The sequence below is a fragment of the Pseudophryne corroboree genome, chromosome 11 (genome assembly GCF_028390025.1).
Source record: "Pseudophryne corroboree isolate aPseCor3 chromosome 11, aPseCor3.hap2, whole genome shotgun sequence".
Taxonomy (NCBI): Eukaryota; Metazoa; Chordata; class Amphibia; order Anura; family Myobatrachidae; genus Pseudophryne; species Pseudophryne corroboree.
The window spans coordinates 323,967,869-323,992,051 of NC_086454.1; the positions used below are offsets into that span (position 1 = coordinate 323,967,869).

At 45.4% G+C, this 24,183-nt stretch overlaps 1 protein-coding gene across 1 annotated transcript in view; it reads left to right on the forward strand.

Annotated features, from left to right (window-relative positions):
• The first annotated feature begins 1,877 nt into the window (after positions 1-1,877).
• Positions 1,878-24,183, forward strand: part of ZDHHC7 (zinc finger DHHC-type palmitoyltransferase 7) — a 99,982-nt gene continuing 77,676 nt past the window's right edge. The window contains exon 1 of the mRNA XM_063945693.1: positions 1,878-2,109. The gene's annotated coding sequence lies outside the window, so the exon portion shown is untranslated. The remainder of the gene's footprint in view (positions 2,110-24,183) is intronic.

A 24,183-nucleotide genomic window follows, 5' to 3' on the forward strand; every position in this document is an offset into this window, starting at 1 on the left:
TTCCTCCTGCATAGATCATGTATGCTGCAGCAGAGATAGAACAGGGGGGTGGGGTCAGAGCCTGGGGGCCCCTCAGAACATGGGTGTACTCTTCGCACCCCCATGTTGCCGGCTCTGCTGACACACACACTGTCAAATACACAAACCTTACCTTCTCCTTCCTGGCCGGGCTCCATGGGATGGCTGCTATTATAGATCCACCTGGCCCAGCAAGAGAAGGCTGGGCTGCACAGTGCACACAGATCACCGGGCTCAGGGAAAGTTTGGGGGCGTGGCCTAATCGCAGAACCCCACCCACCCCGTGGCCACGCCCACTTATAGAAAACCCCTTCAAATCAGCAGGACTGGCCGTCTGGGGCTGGGAGGAGGCGCACAGGACGTCAAACAATGCAGAGCAGCAAGCTGGGCTCGCGGGGGGCGCGGCGATCAACACTGGACTGTGCTGCAGCAGGCAGGGGGTGCCGCACATTAGGGGGTGCCTGTGCGCACCAGGCACCCACCGTGCGCACGCCTATGTGTGTGGCTCATCTTCCTCTGCAAACATACTACTCTGCCTCCCCTCTCCTAAAAGCCCTACACTGGCTCCTCTTCCACTTCCCAACCCAATTCAAAGCTCTCACCCAATCCTCTTCAATTTACATCTCTGACCTTATCTCCCATCACACTCCCCCAGACCCACTTTGCTCCACAAATAAATGCAGCCCCTCCTCTCTACTGATTGCTTCCTCCCACTCCCACCTAGAGAATTGTGCCTGTGCTGCTCCCTACCTCTGGAATTCTCTCACTCTCCCTATCAGACTCTCCATCTCTCTACAAAACTTCAAGCAGGCTCTTAAGGCCCACTTCTTTATCAAAACCTTCAGCTCTCATCCGATTCCTAACCCATTGCTCAATGGGGGTAATTCCGAGTTGATCGCTAGCTGCCGTTGTTCGCAGCGCAGCGATCAGGCTAAAAATTGGCATTTCTGCGCATGCGTATGCACCGCAATGCGCACACGCGACGTACGGGTAAAAAGACCTTTGTGGTTTTGCACAGGTCCTAGCGAAGCTTTAAGTCGCACGGCACAATGCAAGAAAATTGACAGGAAGGGGGCGTTTCTGGGTGGCAACTGACCGTTTTCAGGGAGTGTTTGGAAAAACGCAGGCGTGGCTGGGCGAACGCTGGGCAGGTGTGTGACGTCAAAATCCAACCCTCCAACGTTAGAATCAACGCACACGAAGAGTAAGTCCAGGGCTGGTCTTGTTTTGCACAAAATGTTTTTGCAGGCACTCTGCTGCACAGGCGTTCGCACTTCTGCAAAGAGAAAATACACTCCCCGGTGGGCAGCGACAATGCGTTTGCATGGCTGCTAAAAACTGCTAGCGAGCGATCAACTCGGAATGACCCCCAATGTTCCTTGCTCCCTGTCTCTGGCTTGGTCCTCAAGGGAGGGTGATGAATTGTGGTGTAGTTGCTGGCATTTAAAATCCGGTCTACAAAGGCAACTCCCTCATTTCACTGGTAATTGGATTGACCCCAATGTATACCTCCCAACATGACCCTCTCCAGGAGGGACAATATGCTCTGCTCCTGGATTTCTCTCTTAATGCCATCACCTGTACTGAAACACCCTTCTTATCCATTAACTTGCTCAAAACATGTGCCGTCAATCATAAATTAAAAGTCCAGAAGCAGAGCATTCTGTCCCTCCTGGAGAGGATCATGTTGGGAAGTGTGCCAAGGCATCATCATAACTCCCTTCTATGAGCCCATACCAAAAGGTTGAATGTTCTGTCAGTGGGTTTTTTGTTTTTTTTTCTATAATATGATATGAGAGCTACATGATGATGTACCCCTTTACAGCTAATAGAAGAACATGCCACAACCAATATGGCGGCCACATGGCGTGTAAGGGATGTTCCCTTGAGCAACATGGGGGCACCTGAGGCTTTAGCGTAACCGTTGGTTGGCGCATGCGCGTCGCAGAGCTCCGGAATCTGCCGATAACACTTTCATGCGTCTCCGGAGTAAGCCGAACCCACCGACCCCGGAAGTAGCAGCTGGGGCAGTCTGAGTGGCAGCGGTGGCCGGCAGCATCCGAGGGGACAATGGAGCCGGGCGGCAGCTAGGTAAGGGGGAATCCCGGGGGTCCGGGTACTGACACAGGCATCCGAGTGCAACATTGTGTCACACAGCCTATAACAATGTACAATCATCATCCGCTCCTGGCGCTGCACAGCTCGAGGAATGGCTGCCAGGGGGAAGGTGGGGACCAGCCAGTGTGATGGGCTATATATATATATCATATATAATGGCATACATTAGATCTATGTGTGGATAAATATGTATTATACCCACATGCACACATATGTATTCGTGCACATATGCACACACTATATATATATATATATATATATATTATACATACATATATACACACACACACACACACACACACACACACACAACACCAGTCACAGGTACACATACACAGTTTGTATCAATCAATGTTACACATGCATGTGTGTGTATGTATGTGTGTGTGTGTATATATATATATATATATATATATATATGTGTGTGTGTGTGTAAAATACAGACAGAGCATCAGTTACTGGTACAAACACAGGAACATACATTTGTGCATAGTACACATATACATACATAGGGGCTGCTCAGAGATGGCTGCCCATGCGCGACCTTACACATTGCGGCCGCATTCCTGAAGGATATGGCCGCAATGTGATTGATAGTGGAGATCGTTCAGGGGGTGGTGTTTTGCAGGCGTGGCGGGCCGGGAGTGTTTTCTGGTCGGCTGCGTGATGTCAAACGCAGCCACTCCGATTAAAGAAAATGGCGGTGGAATGCCTGACAGCGCAGCCAGGGGTCAACCACATTGTAGACGCATTGGGAGGCGGCCCATCACACCTGCTAGGCAGCCTTGCCCTGTGTTGGGCGGCCCCAGCATGCGAGGAGATGGACGCAGATCTGTCTGCTTATGCAGCGATCTGCGGCCATTTCTGAATAAGGTCCATAGTCTGCACCGATCACTGTTACACACACACACACATACGTACAGTGTGTGTGCAGTGAGAGCGCATGTAACACACATCTCAGTGATGGAGCTGCGCTGTGTATTACAGTGTGTGTACAGTGAGAGATTACACATGTAACACACATCTCAGTGATGGAGCTGCGCTGTGTATTACAGTGTGTGTGCAGTGAGAGATTACACATGTAACACATCTCAGTGATGGAGCTGCGCTGTGTATTACAGTGTGTGTACAGTGAGAGATTACACATGTAACACACATCTCAGTGATGGAGCTGCGCTGTGTATTACAGTGTGTGTGCAGTGAGAGATTACACATGTAACACATCTCAGTGATGGAGCTGCGCTGTGTATTACAGTGTGTGTGCAGTGAGAGATTACACATGTAACACACATCTCAGTGATGGAGCTGCGCTGTGTATTACAGTGTGTGTACAGTGAGAGATTACACATGTAACACACATCTCAGTGAAGGAGCTGCGCTGTGTATTACAGTGTGTGTGCAGTGAGAGATTACACATGTAACACATCTCAGTGAAGGAGCTGCGCTGTGTATTACAGTGTGTGTACAGTGAGAGATTACACATGTAACACACATCTCAGTGATGGAGCTGCGCTGTGTATTACAGTGTGTGTACAGTGAGAGATTACACATGTAACACATCTCAGTGATGGAGCTGCGCTGTGTATTACAGTGTGTGTACAGTGAGAGATTACACATGTAACACATCTCAGTGATGGAGCTGTGCTGTGTATTACAGTGTGTGTGCAGTGAGAGATTACACATGTAACACACATCTCAGTGATGGAGCTGCGCTGTGTATTACAGTGTGTGTGCAGTGAGAGATTACACATGTAACACACATCTCAGTGATGGAGCTGCGCTGTGTATTACAGTGTGTGTGTAGTGAGAGATTACACATGTAACACATCTCAGTGATGGAGCTGCGCTGTGTATTACAGTGTGTGTGCAGTGAGAGATTACACATGTAACACACATCTCAGTGATGGAGCTGCGCTGTGTATTACAGTGTGTGTGCAGTGAGAGATTACACATGTAACACATCTCAGTGATGGAGCTGTGCTGTGTATTACAGTGTGTGTACAGTGAGAGATTACACATGTAACACATCTCAGTGATGGAGCTGTGCTGTGTATTACAGTGTGTGTGCAGTGAGAGATTACACATGTAACACACATCTCAGTGAAGGAGCTGCGCTGTGTATTACAGTGTGTGTACAGTGAGAGATTACACATGTAACACATCTCAGTGATGGAGCTGCGCTGTGTATTACAGTGTGTGTACAGTGAGAGATTACACATGTAACACACATCTCAGTGATGGAGCTGCGCTGTGTATTACAGTGTGTGTACAGTGAGAGATTACACATGTAACACACATCTCAGTGATGGAGCTGCGCTGTGTATTACAGTGTGTGTGCAGTGAGAGATTACACATGTAACACATCTCAGTGAAGGAGCTGCGCTGTGTATTACAGTGTGTGTACAGTGAGAGATTACACATGTAACACACATCTCAGTGATGGAGCTGCGCTGTGTATTACAGTGTGTGTGCAGTGAGAGATTACACATGTAACACATCTCAGTGAAGGAGCTGCGCTGTGTATTACAGTGTGTGTACAGTGAGAGATTACACATGTAACACACATCTCAGTGATGGAGCTGCGCTGTGTATTACAGTGTGTGTACAGTGAGAGATTACACATGTAACACACATCTCAGTGATGGAGCTGCGCTGTGTATTACAGTGTGTGTACAGTGAGAGATTACACATGTAACACACATCTCAGTGATGGAGCTGCGCTGTGTATTACAGTGTGTGTACAGTGAGAGATTACACATGTAACACACATCTCAGTGATGGAGCTGCGCTGTGTATTACAGTGTGTGTACAGTGAGAGATTACACATGTAACACATCTCAGTGATGGAGCTGCGCTGTGTATTACAGTGTGTGTACAGTGAGAGATTACACATGTAACACACATCTCAGTGATGGAGCTGCGCTGTGTATTACAGTGTGTGTACAGTGAGAGATTACACATGTAACACATCTCAGTGAAGGAGCTGCGCTGTGTATTACAGTGTGTGTACAGTGAGAGATTACACATGTAACACATCTCAGTGATGGAGCTGTGCTGTGTATTACAGTGTGTGTGCAGTGAGAGATTACACATGTAACACATCTCAGTGAAGGAGCAGTGCTGTGTATTACAGTGTGTGTACAGTGAGAGATTACACATGTAACACATCTCAGTGATGGAGCTGCGCTGTGTATTACAGTGTGTGTACAGTGAGAGATTACACATGTAACACATCTCAGTGATGGAGCTGCGCTGTGTATTACAGTGTGTGTACAGTGAGAGATTACACATGTAACACACATCTCAGTGATGGAGCTGCGCTGTGTATTACAGTGTGTGTGCAGTGAGAGATTACACATGTAACACATCTCAGTGAAGGAGCTGCGCTGTGTATTACAGTGTGTGTACAGTGAGAGATTACACATGTAACACACATCTCAGTGATGGAGCTGCGCTGTGTATTACAGTGTGTGTGCAGTGAGAGATTACACATGTAACACATCTCAGTGAAGGAGCTGCGCTGTGTATTACAGTGTGTGTACAGTGAGAGATTACACATGTAACACACATCTCAGTGAAGGAGCAGTGCTGTGTATTACAGTGTGTGTGCAGTGAGAGATTACACATGTAACACACATCTCAGTGAAGGAGCAGTGCTGTGTATTACAGTGTGTGTGCAGTGAGAGATTACACATGTAACACACATCTCAGTGAAGGAGCTGTGCTGTGTATTACAGTGTGTGTGCAGTGAGAGATTACACATGTAACACACATCTCAGTGAAGGAGCTGTGCTGTGTATTACAGTGTGTGTACAGTGAGAGATTACACATGTAACACATCTCAGTGAAGGAGCTGCGCTGTGTATTACAGTGTGTGTGCAGTGAGAGATTACACATGTAACACATCTCAGTGAAGGAGCTGCGCTGTGTATTACAGTGTGTGTGCAGTGAGAGATTACACATGTAACACATCTCAGTGAAGGAGCTGCGCTGTGTATTACAGTGTGTGTGCAGTGAGAGATTACACATGTAACACATCTCAGTGATGGAGCTGCGCTGTGTATTACAGTGTGTGTACAGTGAGAGATTACACATGTAACACATCTCAGTGATGGAGCAGTGCTGTGTATTACAGTGTGTGTACAGTGAGAGATTACACATGTAACACACATCTCAGTGATGGAGCTGCGCTGTGTATTACAGTGTGTGTGCAGTGAGAGATTACACATGTAACACATCTCAGTGATGGAGCAGTGCTGTGTATTACAGTGTGTGTGCAGTGAGAGATTACACATGTAACACACATCTCAGTGATGGAGCAGTGCTGTGTATTACAGTGTGTGTGCAGTGAGAGATTACACATGTAACACATCTCAGTGAAGGAGCTGCGCTGTGTATTACAGTGTGTGTGCAGTGAGAGATTACACATGTAACACATCTCAGTGAAGGAGCTGCGCTGTGTATTACAGTGTGTGTACAGTGAGAGATTACACATGTAACACACATCTCAGTGAAGGAGCTGCGCTGTGTATTACAGTGTGTGTGCAGTGAGAGATTACACATGTAACACACATCTCAGTGATGGAGCTGCGCTGTGTATTACAGTGTGTGTGCAGTGAGAGATTACACATGTAACACACATCTCAGTGAAGGAGCAGTGCTGTGTATTACAGTGTGTGTGCAGTGAGAGATTACACATGTAACACACATCTCAGTGAAGGAGCTGCGCTGTGTATTACAGTGTGTGTACAGTGAGAGATTACACATGTAACACATCTCAGTGATGGAGCTGTGCTGTGTATTACAGTGTGTGTGCAGTGAGAGATTACACATGTAACACACATCTCAGTGAAGGAGTTGCGCTGTGTATTACAGTGTGTGTGCAGTGAGAGATTACACATGTAACACACATCTCAGTGAAGGAGCAGTGCTGTGTATTACAGTGTGTGTACAGTGAGAGATTACACATGTAACACATCTCAGTGAAGGAGCAGTGCTGTGTATTACAGTGTGTGTACAGTGAGAGATTACACATGTAACACACATCTCAGTGATGGAGCTGCGCTGTGTATTACAGTGTGTGTACAGTGAGAGATTACACATGTAACACATCTCAGTGAAGGAGCAGTGCTGTGTATTACAGTGTGTGTACAGTGAGAGATTACACATGTAACACATCTCAGTGAAGGAGCTGCGCTGTGTATTACAGTGTGTGTACAGTGAGAGATTACACATGTAACACATCTCAGTGAAGGAGCTGCGCTGTGTATTACAGTGTGTGTGCAGTGAGAGATTACACATGTAACACACATCTCAGTGAAGGAGCTGCGCTGTGTATTACAGTGTGTGTGCAGTGAGAGATTACACATGTAACACATCTCAGTGAAGGAGCTGCGCTGTGTATTACAGTATGTGTACAGTGAGAGATTACACATGTAACACACATCTCAGTGAAGGAGCAGTGCTGTGTATTACAGTGTGTGTACAGTGAGAGATTACACATGTAACACATCTCAGTGATGGAGCAGTGCTGTGTATTACAGTGTGTGTGCAGTGAGAGATTACACATGTAACACATCTCAGTGAAGGAGCTGCGCTGTGTATTACAGTGTGTGTACAGTGAGAGATTACACATGTAACACATCTCAGTGATGGAGCTGCGCTGTGTATTACAGTATGTGTACAGTGAGAGATTACACATGTAACACACATCTCAGTGATGGAGCTGCGCTGTGTATTACAGTGTGTGTACAGTGAGAGATTACACATGTAACACATCTCAGTGATGGAGCTGCGCTGTGTATTACAGTGTGTGTACAGTGAGAGATTACACATGTAACACATCTCAGTGATGGAGCTGCGCTGTGTATTACAGTGTGTGTACAGTGAGAGATTACACATGTAACACACATCTCAGTGATGGAGCTGCGCTGTGTATTACAGTGTGTGTGCAGTGAGAGATTACACATGTAACACATCTCAGTGATGGAGCAGTGCTGTGTATTACAGTGTGTGTGCAGTGAGAGATTACACATGTAACACATCTCAGTGAAGGAGCTGTGCTGTGTATTACAGTGTGTGTACAGTGAGAGATTACACATGTAACACATCTCAGTGAAGGAGCTGCGCTGTGTATTACAGTGTGTGTACAGTGAGAGATTACACATGTAACACATCTCAGTGATGGAGCTGCGCTGTGTATTACAGTGTGTGTGCAGTGAGAGATTACACATGTAACACATCTCAGTGATGGAGCTGCGCTGTGTATTACAGTGTGTGTACAGTGAGAGATTACACATGTAACACACATCTCAGTGAAGGAGCTGCGCTGTGTATTACAGTGTGTGTGTACAGTGAGAGATTACACATGTAACACACATCTCAGTGATGGAGCTGCGCTGTGTATTACAGTGTGTGTACAGTGAGAGATTACACATGTAACACACATCTCAGTGATGGAGCTGCGCTGTGTATTACAGTGTGTGTACAGTGAGAGATTACACATGTAACACACATCTCAGTGATGGAGCTGCGCTGTGTATTACAGTGTGTGTGCAGTGAGAGATTACACATGTAACACATCTCAGTGATGGAGCAGTGCTGTGTATTACAGTGTGTGTGCAGTGAGAGATTACACATGTAACACACATCTCAGTGATGGAGCTGCGCTGTGTATTACAGTGTGTGTGCAGTGAGAGATTACACATGTAACACACATCTCAGTGAAGGAGCTGCGCTGTGTATTACAGTGTGTGTGCAGTGAGAGATTACACATGTAACACATCTCAGTGATGGAGCTGCGCTGTGTATTACAGTGTGTGTGCAGTGAGAGATTACACATGTAACACACATCTCAGTGAAGGAGCTGCGCTGTGTATTACAGTGTGTGTGCAGTGAGAGATTACACATGTAACACATCTCAGTGATGGAGCTGCGCTGTGTATTACAGTGTGTGTGCAGTGAGAGATTACACATGTAACACACATCTCAGTGAAGGAGCTGCGCTGTGTATTACAGTGTGTGTACAGTGAGAGATTACACATGTAACACATCTCAGTGATGGAGCTGCGCTGTGTATTACAGTGTGTGTGCAGTGAGAGATTACACATGTAACACACATCTCAGTGAAGGAGCTGCGCTGTGTATTACAGTGTGTGTGCAGTGAGAGATTACACATGTAACACATCTCAGTGAAGGAGCAGTGCTGTGTATTACAGTGTGTGTACAGTGAGAGATTACACATGTAACACACATCTCAGTGATGGAGCTGCGCTGTGTATTACAGTGTGTGTGCAGTGAGAGATTACACATGTAACACACATCTCAGTGAAGGAGCTGCGCTGTGTATTACAGTGTGTGTACAGTGAGAGATTACACATGTAACACACATCTCAGTGATGGAGCTGCGCTGTGTATTACAGTGTGTGTGCAGTGAGAGATTACACATGTAACACACATCTCAGTGAAGGAGCTGCGCTGTGTATTACAGTGTGTGTGCAGTGAGAGATTACACATGTAACACACATCTCAGTGAAGGAGCTGCGCTGTGTATTACAGTGTGTGTGCAGTGAGAGATTACACATGTAACACACATCTCAGTGATGGAGCTGCGCTGTGTATTACAGTGTGTGTGCAGTGAGAGATTACACATGTAACACACATCTCAGTGAAGGAGCTGCGCTGTGTATTACAGTGTGTGTGCAGTGAGAGATTACACATGTAACACATCTCAGTGATGGAGCTGCGCTGTGTATTACAGTGTGTGTGCAGTGAGAGATTACACATGTAACACACATCTCAGTGAAGGAGCTGTGCTGTGTATTACAGTGTGTGTGCAGTGAGAGATTACACATGTAACACACATCTCAGTGATGGAGCTGCGCTGTGTATTACAGTGTGTGTGCAGTGAGAGATTACACATGTAACACACATCTCAGTGAAGGAGCTGCGCTGTGTATTACAGTGTGTGTGCAGTGAGAGATTACACATGTAACACACATCTCAGTGAAGGAGCAGTGCTGTGTATTACAGTGTGTGTACAGTGAGAGATTACACATGTAACACATCTCAGTGATGGAGCTGCGCTGTGTATTACAGTGTGTGTGCAGTGAGAGATTACACATGTAACACACATCTCAGTGATGGAGCTGCGCTGTGTATTACAGTGTGTGTGCAGTGAGAGATTACACATGTAACACATCTCAGTGATGGAGCTGCGCTGTGTATTACAGTGTGTGTGCAGTGAGAGATTACACATGTAACACATCTCAGTGATGGAGCTGCGCTGTGTATTACAGTGTGTGTGCAGTGAGAGATTACACATGTAACACACATCTCAGTGATGGAGCTGCGCTGTGTATTACAGTGTGTGTGCAGTGAGAGATTACACATGTAACACACATCTCAGTGATGGAGCTGCGCTGTGTATTACAGTGTGTGTACAGTGAGAGATTACACATGTAACACACATCTCAGTGAAGGAGCAGTGCTGTGTATTACAGTGTGTGTGCAGTGAGAGATTACACATGTAACACACATCTCAGTGAAGGAGCAGTGCTGTGTATTACAGTGTGTGTGCAGTGAGAGATTACACATGTAACACACATCTCAGTGAAGGAGCTGCGCTGTGTATTACAGTGTGTGTGCAGTGAGAGATTACACATGTAACACATCTCAGTGAAGGAGCTGCGCTGTGTATTACAGTGTGTGTGCAGTGAGAGATTACACATGTAACACACATCTCAGTGATGGAGCTGCGCTATGTATTAGTGTGTGTGCAGTGAGAGATTACACATGTAACACACATCTCAGTGAAGGAGCTGCGCTGTGTATTACAGTGTGTGTGCAGTGAGAGATTACACATGTAACACATCTCAGTGAAGGAGCAGTGCTGTGTATTACAGTGTGTGTGCAGTGAGAGATTACACATGTAACACATCTCAGTGAAGGAGCTGCGCTGTGTATTACAGTGTGTGTGCAGTGAGAGATTACACATGTAACACACATCTCAGTGAAGGAGCTGCGCTGTGTATTACAGTGTGTGTACAGTGAGAGATTACACATGTAACACACATCTCAGTGATGGAGCTGCGCTGTGTATTACAGTGTGTGTGCAGTGAGAGATTACACATGTAACACATCTCAGTGAAGGAGCTGCGCTGTGTATTACAGTGTGTGTGCAGTGAGAGATTACACATGTAACACACATCTCAGTGAAGGAGCTGCGCTGTGTATTACAGTGTGTGTGCAGTGAGAGATTACACATGTAACACATCTCAGTGAAGGAGCAGTGCTGTGTATTACAGTGTGTGTGCAGTGAGAGATTACACATGTAACACATCTCAGTGAAGGAGCTGCGCTGTGTATTACAGTGTGTGTGCAGTGAGAGATTACACATGTAACACACATCTCAGTGAAGGAGCTGCGCTGTGTATTACAGTGTGTGTACAGTGAGAGATTACACATGTAACACACATCTCAGTGATGGAGCTGCGCTGTGTATTACAGTGTGTGTGCAGTGAGAGATTACACATGTAACACATCTCAGTGAAGGAGCTGCGCTGTGTATTACAGTGTGTGTGCAGTGAGAGATTACACATGTAACACATCTCAGTGAAGGAGCTGCGCTGTGTATTACAGTGTGTGTGCAGTGAGAGATTACACATGTAACACATCTCAGTGAAGGAGCAGTGCTGTGTATTACAGTGTGTGTACAGTGAGAGATTACACATGTAACACACATCTCAGTGATGGAGCTGCGCTGTGTATTACAGTGTGTGTGCAGTGAGAGATTACACATGTAACACACATCTCAGTGAAGGAGCTGCGCTGTGTATTACAGTGTGTGTACAGTGAGAGATTACACATGTAACACACATCTCAGTGATGGAGCTGCGCTGTGTATTACAGTGTGTGTGCAGTGAGAGATTACACATGTAACACACATCTCAGTGAAGGAGCTGCGCTGTGTATTACAGTGTGTGTACAGTGAGAGATTACACATGTAACACACATCTCAGTGAAGGAGCAGTGCTGTGTATTACAGTGTGTGTGCAGTGAGAGATTACACATGTAACACATCTCAGTGAAGGAGCTGCGCTGTGTATTACAGTGTGTGTGCAGTGAGAGATTACACATGTAACACACATCTCAGTGATGGAGCTGCGCTGTGTATTACAGTGTGTGTAGTGAGAGATTACACATGTAACACACATCTCAGTGATGGAGCTGCGCTGTGTATTACAGTGTGTGTGCAGTGAGAGATTACACATGTAACACATCTCAGTGAAGGAGCTGCGCTGTGTATTACAGTGTGTGTGCAGTGAGAGATTACACATGTAACACACATCTCAGTGATGGAGCTGCGCTGTGTATTACAGTGTGTGTGCAGTGAGAGATTACACATGTAACACACATCTCAGTGATGGAGCTGCGCTGTGTATTACAGTGTGTGTGCAGTGAGAGATTACACATGTAACACACATCTCAGTGAAGGAGCTGCGCTGTGTATTACAGTGTGTGTGCAGTGAGAGATTACACATGTAACACACATCTCAGTGAAGGAGCTGCGCTGTGTATTACAGTGTGTGTGCAGTGAGAGATTACACATGTAACACACATCTCAGTGAAGGAGCTGCGCTGTGTATTACAGTGTGTGTGCAGTGAGAGATTACACATGTAACACACATCTCAGTGAAGGAGCAGTGCTGTGTATTACAGTGTGTGTGCAGTGAGAGATTACACATGTAACACACATCTCAGTGAAGGAGCTGCGCTGTGTATTACAGTGTGTGTGCAGTGAGAGATTACACATGTAACACACATCTCAGTGAAGGAGCTGTGCTGTGTATTACAGTGTGTGTACAGTGAGAGATTACACATGTAACACATCTCAGTGAAGGAGCTGTGCTGTGTATTACAGTGTGTGTGCAGTGAGAGATTACACATGTAACACACATCTCAGTGATAGAGCTGCGCTGTGTATTACAGTGTGTGTGCAGTGAGAGATAACACATGTAACACATCTCAGTGATGGAGCTGCGCTGTGTATTACAGTGTGTGTGCAGTGAGAGATTACACATGTAACACACATCTCAGTGATGGAGCTGCGCTGTGTATTACAGTGTGTGTACAGTGAGAGATTACACATGTAACACATCTCAGTGATGGAGCTGCGCTGTGTATTACAGTGTGTGTGCAGTGAGAGATTACACATGTAACACACATCTCAGTGATGGAGCTGCGCTGTGTATTACAGTGTGTGTGCAGTGAGAGATTACACATGTAACACACATCTCAGTGAAGGAGCTGCGCTGTGTATTACAGTGTGTGTGCAGTGAGAGATTACACATGTAACACACATCTCAGTGAAGGAGCTGCGCTGTGTATTACAGTGTGTGTACAGTGAGAGATTACACATGTAACACATCTCAGTGAAGGAGCAGTGCTGTGTATTACAGTGTGTGTGCAGTGAGAGATTACACATGTAACACATCTCAGTGAAGGAGCTGCGCTGTGTATTACAGTGTGTGTGCAGTGAGAGATTACACATGTAACACACATGTCAGTGAAGGAGCTGCGCTGTGTATTACAGTGTGTGTACAGTGAGAGATTACACATGTAACACACATCTCAGTGAAGGAGCTGCGCTGTGTATTACAGTGTGTGTACAGTGAGAGATTACACATGTAACACACATCTCAGTGATGGAGCAGTGCTGTGTATTACAGTGTGTGTACAGTGAGAGATTACACATGTAACACATCTCAGTGAAGGAGCAGTGCTGTGTATTACAGTGTGTGTACAGTGAGAGATTACACATGTAACACATCTCAGTGAAGGAGCTGCGCTGTGTATTACAGTGTGTGTACAGTGAGAGATTACACATGTAACACATCTCAGTGATGGAGCTGCGCTGTGTATTACAGTGTGTGTGCAGTGAGAGATTACACATGTAACACATCTCAGTGATGGAGCAGTGCTGTGTATTACAGTGTGTGTGCAGTGAGAGATTACACATGTAACACACATCTCAGTGATGGAGCTGCGCTGTGTATTACAGTGTGTGTACAGTGAGAGATTACACATGTAACACACATCTCAGTGAAGGAGCTGCGCTGTGTATTACAGTGTGTGTGCAGTGAGAGATTACACATGTAACACACATCTCAGTGATGGAGCAGTGCTGTGTATTACAGTGTGTGTACAGTGAGAGATTACACATGTAACACATCTCAGTGAAGGAGCAGTGCTGTGTATTACAGTGTGTGTGCAGTGAGAGATTACACATGTAACACATCTCAGTGAAGGAGCTGCGCTGTGTATTACAGTGTGTGTGCAGTGAGAGATTACACATGTAACACACATCTCAGTGAAGGAGCTGCGCTGTGTATTACAGTGTGTGTGCAGTGAGAGATTACACATGTAACACATCTCAGTGAAGGAGCAGTGCTGTGTATTACAGTGTGTGTGCAGTGAGAGATTACACATGTAACACACATCTCAGTGATGGAGCTGCGCTGTGTATTACAGTGTGTGTACAGTGAGAGATTACACATGTAACACACATCTCAGTGATGGAGCTGCGCTGTGTATTACAGTGTGTGTGCAGTGAGAGATTACACATGTAACACACATCTCAGTGATGGAGCTGCGCTGTGTATTACAGTGTGTGTACAGTGAGAGATTACACATGTAACACACATCTCAGTGAAGGAGCTGCGCTGTGTATTACAGTGTGTGTGCAGTGAGAGATTACACATGTAACACACATCTCAGTGAAGGAGCTGCGCTGTGTATTACAGTGTGTGTGCAGTGAGAGATTACACATGTAACACACATCTCAGTGAAGGAGCTGCGCTGTGTATTACAGTGTGTGTGCAGTGAGAGATTACACATGTAACACACATCTCAGTGATGGAGCTGCGCTGTGTATTACAGTGTGTGTGCAGTGAGAGATTACACATGTAACACACATCTCAGTGAAGGTGCTGTGTATTACAGTGTGTGTGCAGTGAGAGATTACACATGTAACACACATCTCAGTGAAGGAGCTGCGCTGTGTATTACAGTGTGTGTGCAGTGAGAGATTACACATGTAACACACATCTCAGTGAAGGAGCTGCGCTGTGTATTACAGTGTGTGTGCAGTGAGAGATTACACATGTAACACACATCTCAGTGAAGGAGCAGTGCTGTGTATTACAGTGTGTGTGCAGTGAGAGATTACACATGTAACACACATCTCAGTGAAGGAGCTGTGCTGTGTATTACAGTGTGTGTACAGTGAGAGATTACACATGTAACACATCTCAGTGAAGGAGCTGCGCTGTGTATTACAGTGTGTGTGCAGTGAGAGATTACACATGTAACACACATCTCAGTGATGGAGCTGCGCTGTGTATTACAGTGTGTGTGCAGTGAGAGATTACACATGTAACACACATCTCAGTGATGGAGCTGCGCTGTGTATTACAGTGTGTGTGCAGTGAGAGATTACACATGTAACACACATCTCAGTGAAGGTGCTGTGTATTACAGTGTGTGTGCAGTGAGAGATTACACATGTAACACACATCTCAGTGAAGGAGCTGCGCTGTGTATTACAGTGTGTGTGCAGTGAGAGATTACACATGTAACACATCTCAGTGAAGGAGCTGCGCTGTGTATTACAGTGTGTGTGCAGTGAGAGATTACACATGTAACACATCTCAGTGAAGGAGCTGCGCTGTGTATTACAGTGTGTGTGCAGTGAGAGATTACACATGTAACACATCTCAGTGAAGGAGCTGCGCTGTGTATTACAGTGTGTGTGCAGTGAGAGATTACACATGTAACACACATCTCAGTGAAGGAGCTGCGCTGTGTATTACAGTGTGTGTACAGTGAGAGATTACACATGTAACACACATCTCAGTGATGGAGCTGCGCTGTGTATTACAGTGTGTGTGCAGTGAGAGATTACACATGTAACACACATCTCAGTGATGGAGCTGCGCTGTGTATTACAGTGTGTGTGCAGTGAGAGATTACACATGTAACACATCTCAGTGAAGGAGCTGCGCTGTGTATTACAGTGTGTGTACAGTGAGAGATTACACATGTAACACATCTCAGTGATGGAGCAGTGCTGTGTATTACAGTGTGTGTGCAGTGAGAGATTACACATGTAACACACATCTCAGTGAAGGAGCTGCGCTGTGTATTACAGTGTGTGCAGTGAGAGATTACACATGTAACACACATCTCAGTGAAGGAGCTGCGCTGTGTATTACAGTGTGTGTGCAGTGAGAGATTACACATGTAACACACATCTCAGTGAAGGAGCTGCGCTGTGTATTACAGTGTGTGTACAGTGAGAGATTACACATGTAACACACATCTCAGTGATGGAGCTGCGCTGTGTATTACAGTGTGTGTGCAGTGAGAGATTACACATGTAACACACATCTCAGTGAAGGTGCTGTGTATTACAGTGTGTGTGCAGTGAGAGATTACACATGTAACACACATCTCAGTGAAGGAGCAGTGCTGTGTATTACAGTGTGTGTACAGTGAGAGATTACACATGTAACACACATCTCAGTGAAGGTGCTGTGTATTACAGTGTGTGTGCAGTGAGAGATTACACATGTAACACACATCTCAGTGAAGGAGCTGCGCTGTGTATTACAGTGTGTGTGCAGTGAGAGATTACACATGTAACACATCTCAGTGAAGGAGCTGCGCTGTGTATTACAGTGTGTGTGTACAGTGAGAGATTACACATGTAACACACATCTCAGTGATGGAGCTGCGCTGTGTATTACAGTGTGTGTGCAGTGAGAGATTACACATGTAACACACATCTCAGTGATGGAGCTGCGCTGTGTATTACAGTGTGTGTGCAGTGAGAGATTACACATGTAACACACATCTCAGTGAAGGTGCTGTGTATTACAGTGTGTGTGCAGTGAGAGATTACACATGTAACACATCTCAGTGATGGAGCTGCGCTGTGTATTACAGTGTGTGTACAGTGAGAGATTACACATGTAACACACATCTCAGTGAAGGAGCTGCGCTGTGTATTACAGTGTGTGTGCAGTGAGAGATTACACATGTAACACATCTCAGTGAAGGAGCTGCTCTGTGTATTACAGTGTGTGTGCAGTGAGAGATTACACATGTAACACATCTCAGTGAAGGAGCTGCGCTGTGTATTACAGTGTGTGTGCAGTGAGAGATTACACATGTAACACACATCTCAGTGAAGGAGCAGTGCTGTGTATTACAGTGTGTGTGCAGTGAGAGATTACACATGTACAACACATCTCAGTGAAGGAGCTGCGCTGTGTATTACAGTGTGTGTGCAGTGAGAGATTACACATGTAACACACATCTCAGTGAAGGAGCAGTGCTGTGTATTACAGTGTGTGTGCAGTGAGAGATTACACATGTAACACATCTCAGTGAAGGAGCTGCGCTGTGTATTACAGTGTGTGCAGTGAGAGATTACACATGTAACACACATCTCAGTGAAGGAGCAGTGCTGTGTATTACAGTGTGTGTGCAGTGAGAGATTACACATGTAACACATCTCAGTGAAGGAGCTGCGCTGTGTATTACAGTGTGTGCAGTGAGAGATTACACATGTAACACACATCTCAGTGAAGGAGCAGTGCTGTGTATTACAGTGTGTGTGCAGTGAGAGATTACACATGTAACACATCTCAGTGATGGAGCTGCGCTGTGTATTACAGTGTGTGTACAGTGAGAGATTACACATGTAACACATCTCAGTGATGGAGCTGCGCTGTGTATTACAGTGTGTGTGCAGTGAGAGATTACACATGTAACACACATCTCAGTGAAGGAGCTGCACTGTGTATTACAGTGTGTGTACAGTGAGAGATTACACATGTAACACATCTCAGTGAAGGAGCTGCGCTGTGTATTACAGTGTGTGTGCAGTGAGAGATTACACATGTAACACATCTCAGTGATGGAGCTGCGCTGTGTATTACAGTGTGTGTGCAGTGAGAGATTACACATGTAACACATCTCAGTGAAGGAGCAGTGCTGTGTATTACAGTGTGTGTGCAGTGAGAGATTACACATGTAACACATCTCAGTGAAGGAGCTGTGCTGTGTATTACATTGTGTGTACAGTGAGAGATTACACATGTAACACATCTCAGTGAAGGAGCTGCGCTGTGTATTACAGTGTGTGTGCAGTGAGAGATTACACATGTAACACATCTCAGTGAAGGAGCTGCGCTGTGTATTACAGTGTGTGTGCAGTGAGATTACACATGTAACACACATCTCAGTGATGGAGCTGCGCTGTGTATTACAGTGTGTGTGCAGTGAGAGATTACACATGTAACACACATCTCTGTGAAGGAGCTGCGCTGTGTATTACAGTGTGTGTGCAGTGAGAGATTACACATGTACAACACATCTCAGTGAAGGAGCTGCGCTGTGTATTACAGTGTGTGTGCAGTGAGAGATTACACATGTAACACATCTCAGTGAAGGAGCTGCGCTGTGTATTACAGTGTGTGTGCAGTGAGAGATTACACATGTAACACATCTCAGTGAAGGAGCTGCGCTGTGTATTACAGTGTGTGTACAGTGAGAGATTACACATGTAACACACATCTCAGTGAAGGAGCTGCGCTGTTTATTACAGTGTGTGTGCAGTGAGAGATTACACATGTAACACATCTCAGTGAAGGAGCTGCGCTGTGTATTACAGTGTGTGTGCAGTGAGAGATTACACATGTAACACACATCTCAGTGAAGGAGCTGCGCTGTGTATTACAGTGTGTGTGCAGTGAGAGATTACACATGTAACACACATCTCAGTGATGGAGCTGCGCTGTGTATTACAGTGTGTGTGCAGTGAGAGATTACACATGTAACACACATCTCAGTGAAGGAGCTGCGCTGTTTATTACAGTGTGTGTGCAGTGAGAGATTACACATGTAACACATCTCAGTGAAGGAGCTGCGCTGTGTATTACAGTGTGTGTGCAGTGAGAGATTACACATGTAACACACATCTCAGTGAAGGAGCTGCGCTGTGTATTACAGTGTGTGTGCAGTGAGAGATTACACATGTAACACACATCTCAGTGAAGGAGCTGCGCTGTGTATTACAGTGTGTGTGCAGTGAGAGATTACACATGTAACACACATCTCAGTGATGGAGCAGTGCTGTGTATTACAGTGTGTGTACAGTGAGAGATTACACATGTAACACATCTCAGTGATGGAGCTGTGCTGTGTATTACAGTGTGTGTGCAGTGAGAGATTACACATGTAACACACATCTCAGTGATGGAGCAGTGCTGTGTATTACAGTGTGTGTACAGTGAGAGATTACACATGTAACACATCTCAGTGATGGAGCTGTGCTGTGTATTACAGTGTGTGTGCAGTGAGAGATTACACATGTAACACACATCTCAGTGATGGAGCAGTGCTGTGTATTACAGTGTGTGTACAGTGAGAGATTACACATGTAACACATCTCAGTGATGGAGCTGCGCTGTGTATTACAGTGTGTGTGCAGTGAGAGATTACACATGTAACACATCTCAGTGAAGGAGCTGCGCTGTGTATTACAGTGTGTGTGCAGTGAGAGATTACACATGTAACACACATCTCAGTGAAGGAGCAGTGCTGTGTATTACAGTGTGTGTACAGTGAGAGATTACACATGTAACACATCTCAGTGAAGGAGCTGCGCTGTGTATTACAGTGTGTGTACAGTGAGAGATTACACATGTAACACACATCTCAGTGATGGAGCAGTGCTGTGTATTACAGTGTGTGTACAGTGAGAGATTACACATGTAACACACATCTCAGTGAAGGAGCTGCGCTGTGTATTACAGTGTGTGTGCAGTGAGAGATTACACATGTAACACATCTCAGTGAAGGAGCTGCGCTGTGTATTACAGTGTGTGTGCAGTGAGAGATTACACATGTAACACATCTCAGTGATGGAGCTGCGCTGTGTATTACAGTGTGTGTACAGTGAGAGATTACACATGTAACACACATCTCAGTGAAGGAGCTGTGTATTACAGTGTGTGTGCAGTGAGAGATTACACATGTAACACACATCTCAGTGAAGGAGCTGCGCTGTGTATTACAGTGTGTGTGCAGTGAGAGATTACACATGTAACACACATCTCAGTGAAGGAGCTGCGCTGTGTATTACAGTGTGTGTGCAGTGAGAGATTACACATGTAACACACATCTCAGTGAAGGAGCAGTGCTGTGTATTACAGTGTGTGTGCAGTGAGAGATTACACATGTAACACACATCTCAGTGAAGGAGCTGCGCTGTGTATTACAGTGTGTGTGCAGTGAGAGATTACACATGTAACACACATCTCAGTGAAGGAGCAGTGCTGTGTATTACAGTGTGTGTACAGTGAGAGATTACACATGTAACACACATCTCAGTGATGGAGCTGCGCTGTGTATTACAGTGTGTGTGCAGTGAGAGATTACACATGTAACACACATCTCAGTGAAGGAGCTGCGCTGTGTATTACAGTGTGTGTGCAGTGAGAGATTACACATGTAACACATCTCAGTGATGGAGCTGCGCTGTGTATTACAGTGTGTGTGCAGTGAGAGATTACACATGTAACACACATCTCAGTGAAGGAGCAGTGCTGTGTATTACAGTGTGTGTACAGTGAGAGATTACACATGTAACACACATCTCAGTGAAGGAGCTGCGCTGTGTATTACAGTGTGTGTGCAGTGAGAGATTACACATGTAACACACATCTCAGTGATGGAGCTGCGCTGTGTATTACAGTGTGTGTACAGTGAGAGATTACATATGTAACACATCTCAGTGAAGGAGCTGCGCTGTGTATTACAGTGTGTGTGCAGTGAGAGATTACACATGTAACACACATCTCAGTGAAGGAGCTGCGCTGTGTATTACAGTGTGTGTGCAGTGAGAGATTACACATGTAACACACATCTCAGTGAAGGAGCTGCGCTGTGTATTACAGTGTGTGTACAGTGAGAGATTACACATGTAACACACATCTCAGTGAAGGAGCTGCGCTGTGTATTACAGTGTGTGTGCAGTGAGAGATTACACATGTAACACACATCTCAGTGATGGAGCAGTGCTGTGTATTACAGTGTGTGTGCAGTGAGAGATTACACATGTAACACATCTCAGTGAAGGAGCTGCGCTGTGTATTACAGTGTGTGTGCAGTGAGAGATTACACATGTAACACACATCTCAGTGAAGGAGCTGCGCTGTGTATTACAGTGTGTGTACAGTGAGAGATTACACATGTAACACATCTCAGTGATGGAGCTGCGCTGTGTATTACAGTGTGTGTGCAGTGAGAGATTACACATGTAACACACATCTCAGTGAAGGAGCAGTGCTGTGTATTACAGTGTGTGTACAGTGAGAGATTACACATGTAACACATCTCAGTGATGGAGCTGTGCTGTGTATTACAGTGTGTGTGCAGTGAGAGATTACACATGTAACACACATCTCAGTGATGGAGCAGTGCTGTGTATTACAGTGTGTGTACAGTGAGAGATTACACATGTAACACATCTCAGTGATGGAGCTGTGCTGTGTATTACAGTGTGTGTGCAGTGAGAGATTACACATGTAACACACATCTCAGTGATGGAGCAGTGCTGTGTATTACAGTGTGTGTACAGTGAGAGATTACACATGTAACACATCTCAGTGATGGAGCTGCGCTGTGTATTACAGTGTGTGTGCAGTGAGAGATTACACATGTAACACATCTCAGTGAAGGAGCTGCGCTGTGTATTACAGTGTGTGTGCAGTGAGAGATTACACATGTAACACACATCTCAGTGAAGGAGCAGTGCTGTGTATTACAGTGTGTGTACAGTGAGAGATTACACATGTAACACATCTCAGTGAAGGAGCTGCGCTGTGTATTACAGTGTGTGTACAGTGAGAGATTACACATGTAACACACATCTCAGTGATGGAGCAGTGCTGTGTATTACAGTGTGTGTACAGTGAGAGATTACACATGTAACACACATCTCAGTGAAGGAGCTGCGCTGTGTATTACAGTGTGTGTGCAGTGAGAGATTACACATGTAACACATCTCAGTGAAGGAGCTGCGCTGTGTATTACAGTGTGTGCAGTGAGAGATTACACATGTAACACATCTCAGTGAAGGAGCTGCGCTGTGTATTACAGTGTGTGTGCAGTGAGAGATTACACATGTAACACATCTCAGTGAAGGAGCTGCGCTGTGTATTACAGTGTGTGTGCAGTGAGAGATTACACATGTAACACATCTCAGTGATGGAGCTGCGCTGTGTATTACAGTGTGTGTGCAGTGAGAGATTACACATGTAACACATCTCAGTGATGGAGCTGCGCTGTGTATTACAGTGTGTGTACAGTGAGAGATTACACATGTAACACACATCTCAGTGATGGAGCTGTGCTGTGTATTACAGTGTGTGTACAGTGAGAGATTACACATGTAACACACATCTCAGTGATGGAGCTGCGCTGTGTATTACAGTGTGTGTGCAGTGAGAGATTACACATGTAACACACATCTCAGTGAAGGAGCTGCGCTGTGTATTACAGTGTGTGTGCAGTGAGAGATTACACATGTAACACACATCTCAGTGAAGGAGCAGTGCTGTGTATTACAGTGTGTGTGCAGTGAGAGATTACACATGTAACACATCTCAGTGAAGGAGCTGCGCTGTGTATTACAGTGTGTGTGCAGTGAGAGATTACACATGTAACACACATCTCAGTGAAGGAGCTGCGCTGTGTATTACAGTGTGTGTGCAGTGAGAGATTACACATGTAACACACATCTCAGTGAAGGAGCTGCGCTGTGTATTACAGTGTGTGTGCAGTGAGAGATTACACATGTAACACACATCTCAGTGAAGGAGCTGCGCTGTGTATTACAGTGTGTGTACAGTGAGAGATTACACATGTAACACACATCTCAGTGAAGGAGCTGCGCTGTGTATTACAGTGTGTGTGCAGTGAGAGATTACACATGTAACACACATCTCAGTGATGGAGCAGTGCTGTGTATTACAGTGTGTGTGCAGTGAGAGATTACACATGTAACACATCTCAGTGAAGGAGCTGCGCTGTGTATTACAGTGTGTGTGCAGTGAGAGATTACACATGTAACACACATCTCAGTGAAGGAGCTGCGCTGTGTATTACAGTGTGTGCAGTGAGAGATTACACATGTAACACATCTCAGTGAAGGAGCAGTGCTGTGTATTACAGTGTGTGTACAGTGAGAGATTACACATGTAACACATCTCAGTGATGGAGCTGCGCTGTGTATTACAGTGTGTGTGCAGTGAGAGATTACACATGTAACACACATCTCAGTGAAGGAGCTGCGCTGTGTATTACAGTGTGTGTGCAGTGAGAGATTACACATGTAACACACATCTCAGTGAAGGAGCTGTGCTGTGTATTACAGTGTGTGTGCAGTGAGAGATTACACATGTAACACACATCTCAGTGAAGGAGCTGCGCTGTGTATTACAGTGTGTGTGCAGTGAGAGATTACACATGTAACACATCTCTGAAGGAGCTGCGCTGTGTATTACAGTGTGTGTGCAGTGAGAGATTACACATGTAACACACATCTCAGTGATGGAGCAGTGCTGTGTATTACAGTGTGTGTGCAGTGAGAGATTACACATGTAACACATCTCAGTGAAGGAGCTGTGCTGTGTATTACAGTGTGTGTGCAGTGAGAGATTACACATGTAACACATCTCAGTGAAGGAGCTGCGCTGTGTATTACAGTGTGTGTGCAGTGAGAGATTACACATGTAACACACATCTCAGTGATGGAGCAGTGCTGTGTATTACAGTGTGTGTGCAGTGAGAGATTACACATGTAACACATCTCAGTGATGGAGCTGTGCTGTGTATTACAGTGTGTGTGCAGTGAGAGATTACACATGTAACACATCTCAGTGATGGAGCTGCGCTGTGTATTACAGTGTGTGTGCA